Consider the following 14,748-nt stretch of genomic DNA (forward strand, 5'->3'; position numbering starts at 1 on the left):
AGTTAAGGCTTTCATAGCAATAAATACCCCTGGACCGATCACCTTTACAAAGCCGCTTCCAGCGCCAGTCTTATACACAATACAAGGCTAGCTGAAAGCTCCTTCCCCTGTATAGTGTCCAGGTGCAGTCATTGCAACTCAGCTTCCATTGAAGTAAGTGAGAAGCCAATGAGTGGGTGCAGTGGTCGCTTGAGCTGCTTCGCTTCTGTCCCTGCCAGTGCAGGCAATGAATCGAATGTGAGACTTGGTTATAGGTGAGTATTGATACTTTTTTAATTTTAACGACCCCCTGGAAACCTCTTATGTGTAACCCCTTAAGTATATGTGTGTATATGTAAACGGACGCCTCTCCATGACTATATACAGTATATGTGTTAGTGACTACATATCTGCTCCTAACTGTCTATTTGGGAGGAAGCTTAACATCCCAGTTGCTGTCAGCCTATGTGTGGACCAACACTGGAATGCCCTGAAACCTAAGAGGGCGTTCATACTACTTCAAAATATTTTTTAACATTCATGTCTATGACTAATGGATAGTAAGGGATGATAATCCCTAAAACTAACAGATTATGATGGAACTTTATATGTCCAGGCACCATCTGCACGTTAAAGGACACTGACTGATGACCGATCATACAGCTTTAATATGTGTAATGAAAGTAACCTCTCACAAAAATGTCTGGACCACTGTATAAGCAATGTTACTTCCTATGCTGCCCATACTACCTCTTGTTTCACCCCTCTACTTCATAGATTGTAAGCTCTTGCGAGCAGGGCCCTCAGTCAGATGGTGTGAATTGACTATTTCTTTTTAATGTATTTTTTTGTCTCTCCTTGGGTGTAAATGGATCAGTTAAAAAAAATGGACACATTACCATATGTTTGGGTCCATTAATGTCCTTTATGATAGGCATCAGGTATTTCACTCATGGAATGTTCTCATCAACCTCTTTACTACCAATGTCTCAATTATCTCCAGCAGACTCGGCCTGGCCCACACGAAAGCAGGTGAATTCCATGGTGGGCTCCTGAGCCAAACCAAGCACCCAGCACCCTACCCCTCCACCAGTGGTGCAAGGAACAGTATATACAGCTAGAGATAGTGCAACATCTCAACCAACCTAAGTGACCAAGTATACATCTATGTACGGAAGTCAGCCATTAAGTATCCTCTCTTCCCTGGCCCTGCCTTCTGAACATAACTGCGGGGGCGTCATTTTGTATTACCTTTAAGCTGGCCTTCTGCTGTTTAAAAGAGTTGTCCAGGAATTTTAGGACTTAGAGAGGAGGTCGGGAAAGTGAATCATAAAAACTAATACTTACCTTTCCTGGGGATTCCAGTGTTCACTGCTGCTGTCCAATTCAGCACACATACATCACCGGTTGGTTCCCTTCTTGTGGCCAATCACGTGCAGTGCAGGACTTCTGCGGCAGACACCAGATTGCTAGGGACAGGTGTCTGAGCCCTGAAATTCCTGGACACCCCCTTGAAGCTAAGAGGTCCTAGTGTAACAGCATAAGCCAGCCTATAGGCTGGGCCCAGGACAGAAACTGTCTGTGGCAAGGTTTTGATATCAGATTATTGCACACAAAAATGTTTGTTGGCACAGTTTTAGGCATTTGCAAATGGCTTGCATATAGCTCTACCATGGACCCTCACAATTCATTTTTCTTGTGAGCCCTGGAGACTTCAGTCTTAGGGTGCATTCACACGATGTAAAATGGAGCGCAAGCTGGCACATATACGCGTGTCAGCATTTAGCGCGCTTAAAAAGATCCCATTGATTTCAATGGGAGTTACGAGCGTATACGCCGCATTATTTTGCACCCGTAATTTTGCGGGCGCAAAATAACGCGTCGTATATGCTCGTAACTCCCATTGAAATCAGTGTGATCTTTTTGAGCGCGCAAAATGCTGGCAAGTGTATACGTGCCAGCCTGCGCTCCATTTTACATCGTGTGAACGCACCCTTACAGTCACTTCCTTTGTGTAATGATTCTATGATGTCAAGAGGGAGTCAACTTACTTTATCTGACTAGGGCACCAAAGTCTCTGCTTCAACCATATTCGCAGCATCTTAAGTGTGACTTTGGATTCAGTGACTTTAGATTAAGTGCACCTAGCAGGTTATTCACTTCTTCCTTCTTTTTGTTTTGCTATATCCCCATTACAATCTCCATTACTCTATTGGTGCCAATGCAACTCAGTGCACTTCTTGTGCAATGTATGGTTTCCTAGTACAGCCATTTGAAGCAGAATATTGTTGTGTGGAATATAAAAGAATTGCTGATCCGGAAGCCCAGAATCTGAATCTAAATGAGCAACTCTCAACACTGCGTGCAATTGACAACAGGCAAAGGCATCTTCTACTCACTGAGCAAACACTCTCTGTGGCAGATGGGTATAGAGATAAAGAGGATAGTATGGAGGTTCAGGATGGGCAGGCAGAGAGCTGGGTAACTGATAGGAAGAGGGTCAGAGTGAAGAGTGTCAGGGAGGGGTAGTCCTTACGTTGTTGATGTTACATAAGTTGATGGAAGAGGAGGCCATTAGCGCAGGATACTTCCTCTAGAATCCAGGCGAATATCTGCACTAGTAAGAAGAGAATTGGAAACATAGAAAGCCCACACAGAACCTGGTAGTGGGAGACTCAATTATTAGAGATAGAAATAGAGCAAACTGTCACATAAACTGGGAATAGGGAACAGTTTGTAGTCTTTTGGGTGCATAGATTCGGCATTTGACAGATCAAAGGGAGGATGCTGGTGGTGATTAAGACATTGTTAGGGGGTTTCACACCTGCGCCCCTGTACACCCTGTGTCATTTATTTGAATGGGTTTTAAAAAGCAAATTGTTTTTTTTTTTTGGCCAGACACAAAGCCGGTCATGCAGAACTTTGTGTCTGGGCAAAAAAAAAAAACTGGTTTCCCCGGGGAGAGTCTGCATACAGACACCAGTGGTTTGCTTTTAAAACCCATTCAAATGAATGGGTTTTTAAACTGACCACCAGGAAGCCGTCCCCTATACAGTTTCTCTGCGGCTTGGGACGAAAAACTGGCGGAATGACACAAGGCGCAAGTGTGAATGTGCCCTCAGTAATGAGGCACGACGACCTCACTGCTGACACAGAAACATAAAAAAGCTAGACTACAAGTGGTGCCCTCTCCATATATCCCTCATAGGCCGCATCACAGCAGTTAAAATTACTCTCCTCACGAAACTAATTTATTGCTTCGAAACACTCCCAGTTGCAGTGCCCCGATCATAATTGTGCTCCCTCCAAAATCGATTTTCCAGTTTATCTGGAATGTAAGCAACACTATATTTCCTGCTAAGTGATGTTGATTGGCAAGAACGAGGGGGGAAGTTGGCGGTTCCACATATTTTGCATTATTTTGCGCTCTCTTGGTTCTCCTCTTTTCTCTCTCAAACCGCACTTTCAGTGTATCATTTGCGGGCTCTGTTTCCTCCCCGCTTTCCCTTGATGATGGGGTTCTTCAGGGCTCGGTCCTAGGCCCCCTGCTCTTTTCTCTCTACACAGCCCCCATTGGACAAACCATCACCAGATTTGGCTTCAGGTACCATCTTTATGCTGATGACACCCAATTATACACATCTTCCCGTGACATCACCCCTGTACTCATACAGAACACCAGTGACTGTCTTTCTGCTGTCTTTAATATCATGTCCTCGCTCTATCTGAAACTAAATCTCTCTAAGACTGAACTACTACTGTTTCCACCATCTAATAGATCTATCCCTAACTCCTAGGAGGCCCGCTGCCTCGGGGTTACGTTTGATGCAGACCTTTCCCTCACCCCTCTTATTGAATCACTCGCACGTTCATGTCACCTCCACCTCAAAAATATCTCCAGAATACGCCCTTTCTTTACCAAAGATACATTAATGACACTTATTGTCTCTCTGATTCATTCTCGCCTTGACTACTGTAACTCCTTACTAATCTGTCTTCCCCTCACTAAACTCTCCCCTCTACAATCTATTCTGAATGCAGTGGCCAGGCTCATCTATCAGTCTAAACGCTACAGCGATGCCTCGGGTCTATGCCAGTCACTACATTGGCTGCCTATTCATTATAGAATAAATTATAAAGTTATCACCCTCATCCACAAGGCTCTCCATAATGCCGCACCTCCCTACATTTCCTCCCTCATCTCTGTCTACCGCCCAACCCGTGCTCTCCGCTCACTCAATGACCTAACACTTACATCCTCTATCATCAGAACCTCCCACGCTCGTATACAAGACTTCTCCCGAGTTGCACCACTTCTCTGGAATGCTCTACCCCGGACAATCAGATTAACTCCCAATTTCTACAGTTTCAAACGCAAACTAAAGACACATCTTTTCAGACAGGCCTATCACAATTCCAAATGTAAATCCTTCCGTACTATAATTAGAATCCCCAAAATTTAACCCTCCTCTGCCCCCGCTCCCACATTACACCACATGATATGATGCAAGTACCATCCACATGTTAAAGGACACAACTGGTGACGGCTCATAAAGTTTTATGTTTGTGCAATGACAGTCACCTCTATTACAAAATTGTCTGACCTCATAAGCAATGCTGCCCCGCTACCTCTTGTGTCACCCCCTCTACCTCATAGATTGTAAGCTCTTGCGAGCAGGGCCCTCTGTCCCATTGTTTGAAATGACTTTCTTTGTAATGTATCTTTCTGTTTGCATTTGAACCCTACAAATTGTACAGCGATGCGGAATATGTTGGTGCTATATAAATAAAATTTATTATTACTGGGCATCCCACCTACGTTGTCTTTCGTTCTGGGCTGCAACACAAGCATACACTAAGTCGGTCGAGATTGAGAAGCTTTGGCTGACTACAATCCACCCTAATGTGTTTCTGTGGTCCTGCTCCCCCCTCTTCTGCCCCTCTCCTCAGGACCATTGACTTTAACTGTGCCATTTGGATGATTTGCTCTAAACTTTTCTTTCTGGCTTCACTGCGTTCCTCCGTGATCTCCTTCCTGTATAACCTGCTCCTCCTGGAAGGACTTACAGGGGCTATGGCATGGCCCTGGAGTAAGCTGGGTCTCTTTCATATTGTGGATCTCAGGCCTTTTGCTTATTTCACTTCTCTTTTGCACTTGCCCATCTCTGAGTGGTTCCACTACCAGCAAATTGCTCATTTTGTGACTTCCCAATTTGGCTCCCTGATGGTCTCTACTGCGTTTGAGAGAGTTTGCCGAGATGGCACCTCCACAAGAGGCTTGACATTGGGTATTTACTGGCTTTTGTCCTCCCCAGAGGGATGGGTCCCCCTGTCTCATAAATACATGGTTATATGGTCTGAGACTTTGACTTGGCAGATCTCCCCTGGACAGTGACATATTGTTTGGTCCCGCGCAACCAAATATTCGGCATGTGTAACATTCCATGAGACCCAGTATAAGCTACTTATGCATTGGTACCACACCACCGCCTTGCTTCATTCTCTCAACCCTAGCATTCCCTCTCTTTGCTTGCGGTGTCATGCGGAGGTGGGTACATTGTACCATGTTTTATGGAAGTATCCACGGATTAGCTTATTCTGGATGCAGGTCAAGATCCTTACAAATGCCCTCTTTTATTTGCTTAACCCCTTCCCGACATGCGCCGTAATAGTACGGCGCGTGTCGGGTCTGTAACTATGGCGACCGCCCGGGAGCCGGGCGGCCGTCATAGCCGCCGGGTGTCTACTGCTTTAAGCAGTAGACAACCAGCTCTAATGCCTCCGATCGGTCCCCGGACCGATCGGAGGCATTAACCCCTCCGGCGCTGCTGTCAAAGGCGCCAGAGGCACCATTTTCCCGGCGGTGCATGGGCGCCGCCATATTGGCAGGGATCGCCGGCTCCTGGAGCATGCTCCAGGGCCGACGTCACGCTGCCATGACAGCCGGGAGCCTTGTTAAAGGCTCCCAGCCGGTCTGCAAATTCTCTCTTTTGCAGGCTGGTGTATACAGCCTGCAAAAGAGATGATGATTTTTTGCAATGCATTAGCATTAGTGATAAGACCCCCTGGGGTTCAACACCCCTAGGGGGTCTAATAAATGCAAAAAAAAATAAAAAAAAAAGTAAAAAAAAAATATAAAAAGTATTAAAAGTTCAAATCACCCCCCCTTTCCCTAGAACAAATATAAAAGTAGTTAAAAACTGTGAAACATATACATGTTAGGTATCCCTGCGTCCGAAATCGCCCGCTCTACAAATCTATAAAAATATTTTTCCTGTTTGGTAAACGCCGTAGCAGGAAAAATAGTCAAAAGTGCCAAACCGCCGTTTTTTCACTGTTTTAATTCTGATAAAAATTTGAATAAAAAGTGATCAAAACAATAACATTTCCCGAAAATGGTAGAACTAAAAAGTACACCTGGCCCCGCAAAAAAAAAAACCCCTATGCATCCCCGTACACCTATGTATAAAAAAGTTACGGCCGTCGGAATATGGCGACTTTTAGAAAAAAAAAATTTTAACACCGTTTTGGAAAATTTTTTAGGGGTCAAAATGTAAATAAAACCATATAAATTTGGTATCCCCGGAATCGTACCGAAACACAGACTATAGGGGACATGTCATTTTGGCTGCACAGTGAATGTCGTAAAACCAAAGCCCGTAAGAAAGTCGCAGAAATGCATTTTTTCTTCAAATCTACCCCATTCTGAATTTTTTTCCTGCTTCCCATTACATTATATAGAATAATTAATGGTGGCATCATGAAGAAAAAATTGTCCCGCAAAAATTAAGACCTCATATGACTCTGGGAGCGGAGAAATAAAAAAGTTATGGGGTTTAGAAGGAGGGGAGTCAAAAACGAAAAACGAAAATCAAAAAATGCCATCGGCGGGAAGGGGTTAATCTCCCCCCCTCACACACGCAGATATTTAGGCAAACAGACCTCCAAATTATTTTTGTTATTTACTGTAGCCAAAACTCTGATTGATCTCCACTGGAGGAAGACCTCCCTTTCAACTGGTCTGGAGCTTATCGTTTGCTTTAAGGATGCCCAAAGTAGAGTTCCTGACCGCCTCCCTTATAATGTGGAGGCTTTCAATGCTGTGTGGTTATCTATTCTATATTCAATTGAATACGCTATAAAGACTAGAAATTTAAAGGGGCTCTATCAGCAAAATTTTGCTGTATGAGCCCCACAAATGCGTGAATAGACTTTAAAAAGGCTATTCAGGCACCGGTATTCTAATTTATCTTTTTTTTTTGAACTGTAGTTTTTATTGAAAAGATTTTTATAAAATACAATATAACAAGAGTAGAAAACATAAAAAACAAGAACGTGAAGTAATGCACATACTGTCAAGTAGACTGGGAATGTATACACATCACAAAAAACCTGAGATTGGAAATGAGGAGGTGGGGGAGGAAGGGAAAGGGAAGGAGTCAGAGACCATTCAAAATACAGTATGCATCCCAAGATGACCATATAGCTTGGAACAGTAAGGTTAAGTGTGGCCATCAGATTCTCCATACTACGGACGTCTTTAACTCGGGCTACAAGATCAGAACCAGAGGGAGGAGAGACACTCTTCCATCGGAGAGCGATGAGCATTTTCGCTGCGAAACAGAGATATAGAAACAATTTAGAGGTCTGTTTACCCAGATGAGCAGGGGGGAGATTGAGGAGATAGATGAGGGGGTCTAAAGGGACACCTTGGATAAATAGAGCGTCCTTAAGGGACTTGACCTCCAGCCAGAAAGGGTGGATCCCTGGACAGTCCCAAAAAATATGATATAGAGTACCCACTTCTGCCCGGCAATTCCAACACAGGGAAGAGATGTTAGGGTTAAGGGAGTGGAGCAAGGCTGGGGTATGGTACCAGTGCATAAGTAGCTTGTACTGAGTCTCCCGGAATGTAACACAGGTGGATGATTTAGCTGCACGGGACCAGATAATTTGCCATTGGTTCAAGGCCCCAGACCACTTCTTCATATATTTATGTGATATGGGGCCCTGCCGTCCAGAGGAGGAGAGGATACCATAAATACCAGAGATAAGGCTAGCAGTAGAGGTGCCCGCACGACATAGTTTTTCAAAGACAGTCAGTGGGGACACCTTCAGAGAGCCGAACTGGGTAAAAACAAAATGGGCAATCTGCTGGTAATGCAACCATTCAGTGGTGGGTAGATGTAGTTCTGACACAAAATACTCAAAGGGCCTGAGCTCCAACATTAGCGGGTCTATTAAGTCAGTGACACGGAAAAGGCCTAGCCTACTCCATGGTTGCACCAAAGCTGACGTAAGTCCATCCGGTAAGAGGGGGTTGTACAAAAAGGAAATCATGGACGAACACTGGGAGGCCAGGGGAAAGATTTTAGAGCAGGTAATCCAAATGGCCCTAGTGAAGCGTATAGGACCCAAAAGGGGAATGGATGGAAGGGGGGAGGAACGGGACCACAGAAACGCATTGGGATGTATCGGAGCCAACCAGAGTTTCTCTATCTCAACCCAGCCTGCGGGGCTGTCCAAAATGGCAGGCAGCGCAAGTGAGCAGCCCAATAATAGTGCAATATGTGTGGTACCGCCAATCCCCCCTCCTCCAGCATCACCGAAAGAGGTATGCGGTGACGCTTGCCATTCCAAATAATCTTTAAGATGGATTTTTGAAGGGAGCGCAATTCAAAGTGAGGGACTGCGACTGGAAGAGTTTCAAAATAGTAGAGGAGCTTTGGGAGGGCGGGCCTTTATGACCGCATTAATACGACCTATAAGAGAAATATGGATGGGGCGCCTCTCAGTTCATTAAATAGGCTAGGGTAATTAACTGAATAGAGGGTGGAGTAAGAAGAGAAAAGCTGGATCCCAAGATATCGGATAGAGCGTTCCCGCCATTGAAAGTCAAAGTTGGAACGAAACCGTTGTAAATCAGCAGTAGAAATATTAAGGGGGAGGGCTTCAGTTTTGGTGGGGTTAACTTTATAACCGGAGAAATCTCCATAAATCTTAAGGACCTGGAGAAGGTTGTGGAGAGAAATATGGGGATTTGTAAGGGTTAGGAGGACATCATCAGCAAACAAACTAATTTTAAAGGATTTATCTCTAACCAAAACACCCGAAATATCAGGATTTAGCCGAATTTGGGCAGCCAAGGGCTCAATGCATAAGGCAAAAATAAGAGGTAATAAAGGACAGCCTTGCCGAGTCCCATTACGAATGGGAAACGGAGCAGAGACTGAGTTAGGGAGTTTCACCACCGCCGAGGGGCGAGAATAGAGCCCCTCAATAGCGGTGAAAAAGGTCCCAGACAAACCAAAGCTACCCAGGGCGGCATCAAGGCTCTGTAGGACAGTAGGGGTGGCAGTGCGATTAGGTACATCAAGTACTCTACAGGGAGAGCTGGCAGCTTGCGTTTATACTGGAACTTACTTTTTCTCATAGGAATGCATTGGCCAGCGTTGATTGGCCAGTGTACATGTTGTGGACTCCTCAAACACCCGTAGGATGTCACAAAGGTCTCTCATCCATGGCCACTCATGGATGAGAAACTGAGGCAGCTGACTTTGTGGCACCCTAGGGTTTTGTAGCTGGTATTCCATCAAAGGTCTCTGCTGCTCAACCACTCTATTCAACATCTGAATCTGAGTTCCAGCGTGTGGGGACGTCGCACAAAAGCTGGTGTTGTGGCACATGCAGGCGTTGCTGGAGAGATTTTAAGCTAGCAGCGGCTACTGTCGACTTGCGAAAGTGGGCGCACATGCGCCGCACTTTCACCAGTAGCTCTGGAACATTGGGGTAGCTCTTTAGGAAACGTTGCACCACTAGGTTGAAGACGTGGGCCAGGCATGGAACATGTTGGAGTCCGGCAAGCTCCAGAGCTGCTACCAGGTTCCGGCCGTTATCACAAACGACCATGCCTGGGCCCAGGTGCAGCGGCTCAAACCATATTGCCGTCTCATCAAGGAGGGCATCCCTCACCTCGGAGGCAGTGTGCTGTCTGTCCCCCAAGCTGATCAGCTTCAGCACGGCCTGCTGACTTCTACCAACGCCAGTGCTGCAACGTTTCCAACTCGTAGCTGGGGTCAATCTAACAGCGGAGGCGGTGGCGGAGGAGGAGGCGGTGGCGGAGGAGGAGGCGGTGGAGGAGGGGGGTGTTCTTCTCGTGTCCCTGCCAGGAATGTTAGGCGGGGAGACGAGGTACACCGGGCCAGTTTGGGAAGCTGTCCCAGCCTCAACTACATTCACCCAGTGTGCCGTCAGTGAAACGTAGCGTCCCTGTCCGCATGCACTTGTCCACGCGTCGGTGGTCAAGTGGACCTTTGTGCAAAGCGCGGAACTAAGGGCACGCCTGATGTTGAGTGACACGTGCTGGTGCAAGGCGGGGACGGCACACCGGGAGAAGTAGTGACGGCTAGGGACGGCATAGCGAGGTGCCGCAGTTGCCATCAGGTCCAGGAAGGCGGGAGTTTCAACAAGCCGGAACGCCAACATCTCCTGGGCCAGCAGTTTAGCGATGTTGGCGTTCAAGGCTTGCGCGTGTGGGTGGTTAGCAGTGTATTTCTGCCGCCGCTCCAATGTCTGAGAGATGGTGGGTTGTTGTAAAGAAGCGCCTGATGGTGCCTTTGATGGTGCAGGAGAAGGAGATAAGACAGGAACAGGGGAGGATGAGGAAGAAGTCAACAAAGTGGCGGAGGCAGATGAAGTGGTATCCTGGCTCGTCCTCTGGAGTGCATCGCCAGCACAGTCAGCAGTGGCAGTGGCAGAGGCAGTGGCAGAGGCAGTGGCGTGAACGGCAGGCGGCCTTTGTCCTGCCGTTGCTGCCTGCCACTGATTCCAGTGCTTGGATTCCAAATGACGGCGCATTGAAGTGGTGGACAGGTTGCTCTTCTCAGAGCCCCTAATCAATTTCGAGAGGCAAATTGTGCAGACAACACTATATCTGTCTTCAGCGCATTCCTTGAAAAAACTCCACACCTTCGAGAAACGTGCCCTCGAGGTGGGAGTTTTTTGGGGCTGGGTACGAACTGGAACATCTTGGGAGATTCCGGGTGTGGCCTGGCTTCGCCTAAGCTGCTGACCTCTGCCTCTGCCTCTAGCTACCCTTTTTGGTGCTGCACCTGCCTCAACATCCACACTACTTTCCCCGCTTGACATCCCCCGTCCAGGTCGGGTCAGTGTCCTCATCATCCACCACTTCCTCTTCCAACTCCTGTCTCATCTCCTCCTCCCGCACAATGCGCAGGTCAACTGGATGCCCTGACGGCAACTGCGTCACATCGTCGTCGATGAGGGTGGGTTGCTGGTCATCCACCACCAAATCGAACGGAGATGGAGGAGACTCTAGTGTTTGAGCATCTGGACACAGATGCTCCTCTGTTAGGTCCGTGGAATCGCGACATGGAGGGGCAGGTTGAGGGACAATGAAAGGAGCGGAGAACAGCTCTGGGGAGCAGGGGCAGTTGGGGTTATTGTTCTGTGAAGCTTGGGAATTTTGGGAGGAAGGAGGACAAGACTGTTGGGTAATAGGAGGAGAGGAGGCAGAGCCTGACTGGCTGCTGGACAATGTGCTGTAAGCGTTATCCGACAGCCATTGCAAGACCTGTTCCTGGTTCTCGGGCCTACTAAGGTTTGTACCCTGCAGTTTAGTTAATGTGGCAAGCAACCCTGGCACTGTGGAGTGGCGCAATGCTTGCTGCCCCACAGGAGTAGGCACGGGACGCCCTGTGGCTTCACTGCTACCTTGCTCCCCAGAACCATACCCACGGCCTCGTCCACGTCCCTTTCCGGGAGCCTTGCGCATTTTGAATTCCCAGTCAGAAACTGGCACTATATGGCAGTAGCAAGAAATGAGGGTATTTGTAACCCCAATATATTCTTTGAATTCCCAGTCAGAAACTGGCACTATATGGCAGTAGCAAGAAATGAGGGTATTTGTAACCCCAATATATTCTTTGAATTCCCAGTCAGAAACTGGCACTATATGTCAGTGGCAGAACTTGAAGGTATTTATAACCCCAATATATTCTTTGAATTCCCAGTCAGACAATGGCACTATATGGCAGTAGCAAGAAATGAGGGTATTTGTAACCCCAATATATTCTTTGAATTCCCAGTCAGAAACTGGCACTATATGGCAGTAGCAAGAAATGAGGGTATTTGTAACCCCTATATAGTCTTTGAATTCCCAGTCAGACAATGGCACTATATGGCAGTAGCAAAAATAGTGGGTGTATATAGCCCCAATTCTATTGCTAGGGGACTTGCAGGGTATTTCTGGGGTGAAGGTGGGGGGGCACACCGTTGGAACGGGGATCGGGGGTGTATATATAGGGTATACGGGAATACAATGTCAGTGTATTCCATTCAGGATGCTGGGAAAGCTGGGTTGCGGCGATTGAGCCCGTCAGTGCCACGTTACACTGACAAGCTTCTCCCTGGAATTTAGCTCTTATAAGAGCTGTTGGTTGTCTTCTCTTTCCTATCCTAGCCTGTCCCTGCCTACCCAGAATCTAAGCCCTAGCTAACTGGACGGAAACCTCCGTCCCCGGTGAATTGCAAGCTCAGAATGACGCGAACCTGGGCGGCGCTGTTCTTTTAAATTAGAGGTCACATGTTTTCGGCAGCCAATGGGTTTTTCCTACTTTTTTCAACGTCACCGGTGTCGTAGTTCCTGTCCCACCTATCCTGCGCTGTTATTGGAGCAAAAAAGGCGCCAGGGAAGGTGGGAGGGGAATCGAGCAATGGCGCACTTTACCACGCGGTGTTCGATTCGATTCGAACATGCCGAACAGCCTAATATCCGATCGAACATGAGTTCGATAGAACACTGTTCGCTCATCTCTATTTATGAGGGCCCACTTAGAAAAAAGTTTAAACATGGCCTCCTAATCTATTAAAACCGACCTGGTTTGTTTATGTATGTACAGCTTCTACCTGTATTTGTTTCAGACTGGATTACATATCTGAGTTATATTACAATGATCAGTCTACAGTAAGATGGCAGCTGTAGCTCCTGGTGGCAGAAGGGGTATTAAGAGAACATACATCCTCTAGTGCTCTAGATGTGGAGGGCTTGTGTGGTGCAATCTGTTCACAATACCATTACTATACTCCATTGCTCTTATCCATCATAGGTTGAGAGCAGCTGACTTTAATGGCGATAGAGTGAATGATGCAGACGGGGCCCTCTATGCCTGCAGCCATTCACTCTAATATGAAAAATATGACAAACTCTTTCTTCTGTCATCTTTGTCCTGCAGGTACAACTTTTTCTTCCTTTAGAAAAATAAACGAACATGATGATCTGAAGACCTAAGAATGGGTCATCAATATATGGCCCTTCACCTGGAAGACCCCTTTAAACTCTATAGATGCCTTTAGGTCATTTTTTAATTGCATTTATGAAATACTGTTCACTAGAAAGTCCATCAGACTAACATCGAATCAAGCTCCTCTCTCTTCTGTTCTCAACAATCATCTAAACTGGAATATGAACAAACCAAAGTACAACTGTTTATATACATGTAAGCTGCAGAAACCAATATTACAATTTTTTTTATTATTTACTATTTAGGGCTCGTTCACATCTGCGTTGCCCTCTCCATACTGCAGGTTTCCGTTTCCTGCATAAAACAGAGGCAGGAGACGGAAACCTGCATGAGTCTCTCTCACACATTCATTTGAATGGGTGAGAGAGATGTCCAGCCGTGAGCGGCGGTGAGCATTTTGCGCTCTCCGCCGCAAAACTGGGTTTTATAATCCGGACATAGAGTCGGACATGCAGTACTCTGTGTCCGGATTAAAAATCGGTTTCGCGGCAGAGAGCATAAAACGCTCACCGCCGCTCACGGCCGGACCCGGTCTGAGCTTTCCGACTTCTGGCATGCAGAAGACGGAAAGCTCAGAACGGACAGGTGAACGCTAGTGTGAACCTAGCATTACTATTATTATTATTTTTTTAAACCTTTTAGGGAGCGTTCACACTACCGTCGGTGCTCGACAGGTAGTGTCCGCTCCTAGTGTCCGCTCAAAATCTGGCATGGACATGAGGAGCGGACACTAGCTGTGTCCGTGACACCTGTCGTTTATTTAAATGGGCATCGGGTGCGTTCTCTTGCACTCCGTGCCCTTCCTTCCCTGTCCGCATGTAAAGATGTCTTCTCAAGCGGACAGAAGAACCCTACATGTCGGGTTTTTCTGTCCGCTTGAGAAGTCGGACATCTTTACATGCGGACAGGGAAGGAAGGGCACGGAGTGCAAAAGAACGCACCCGATGCCCATTTAAATAAACGACAGGTGTCACGGACACAGCTAGTGTCCGCTCCTAATGTCCGTGCCAGCGGACACTAGGAGCGGACACTACCTGTCGGACACCGACGGTAGTGTGATCGCCCCCTTACAAAGATTATTTTTTGTTTTACATGCAGTTAAATACACCTTGATCTAACGGTGTCCATAGTCTTTAATTCTTTCCCACGCAGTGCCATAATAGTACATTGGGGAAGCTATTTAGTTACTGGCTATCTGCCATGCTATTACGGCACTGTGGTTAGGGTTGCCACCTTTTCAAACCAAACAGGTCAGGTGTGGAGGTGGGGTTTTGTTGGTGTGACTTCAGGATACAGATGGATGGTGGAACTTTTTCACTGGAAAGCTCTGACAGGAGCGTCACTAACAAATGTGCAAGTCAAAGGATCTTAAAACACTGTAAGGAATGGGACTCCTTGGCCAATGATTTTATGAACAATACTATAGCTAACACATAAGACATCTTCA

Source organism: Leptodactylus fuscus, chromosome 3 (assembly GCF_031893055.1).
Source record: "Leptodactylus fuscus isolate aLepFus1 chromosome 3, aLepFus1.hap2, whole genome shotgun sequence".
Classification (NCBI taxonomy): domain Eukaryota; kingdom Metazoa; phylum Chordata; class Amphibia; order Anura; family Leptodactylidae; genus Leptodactylus; species Leptodactylus fuscus.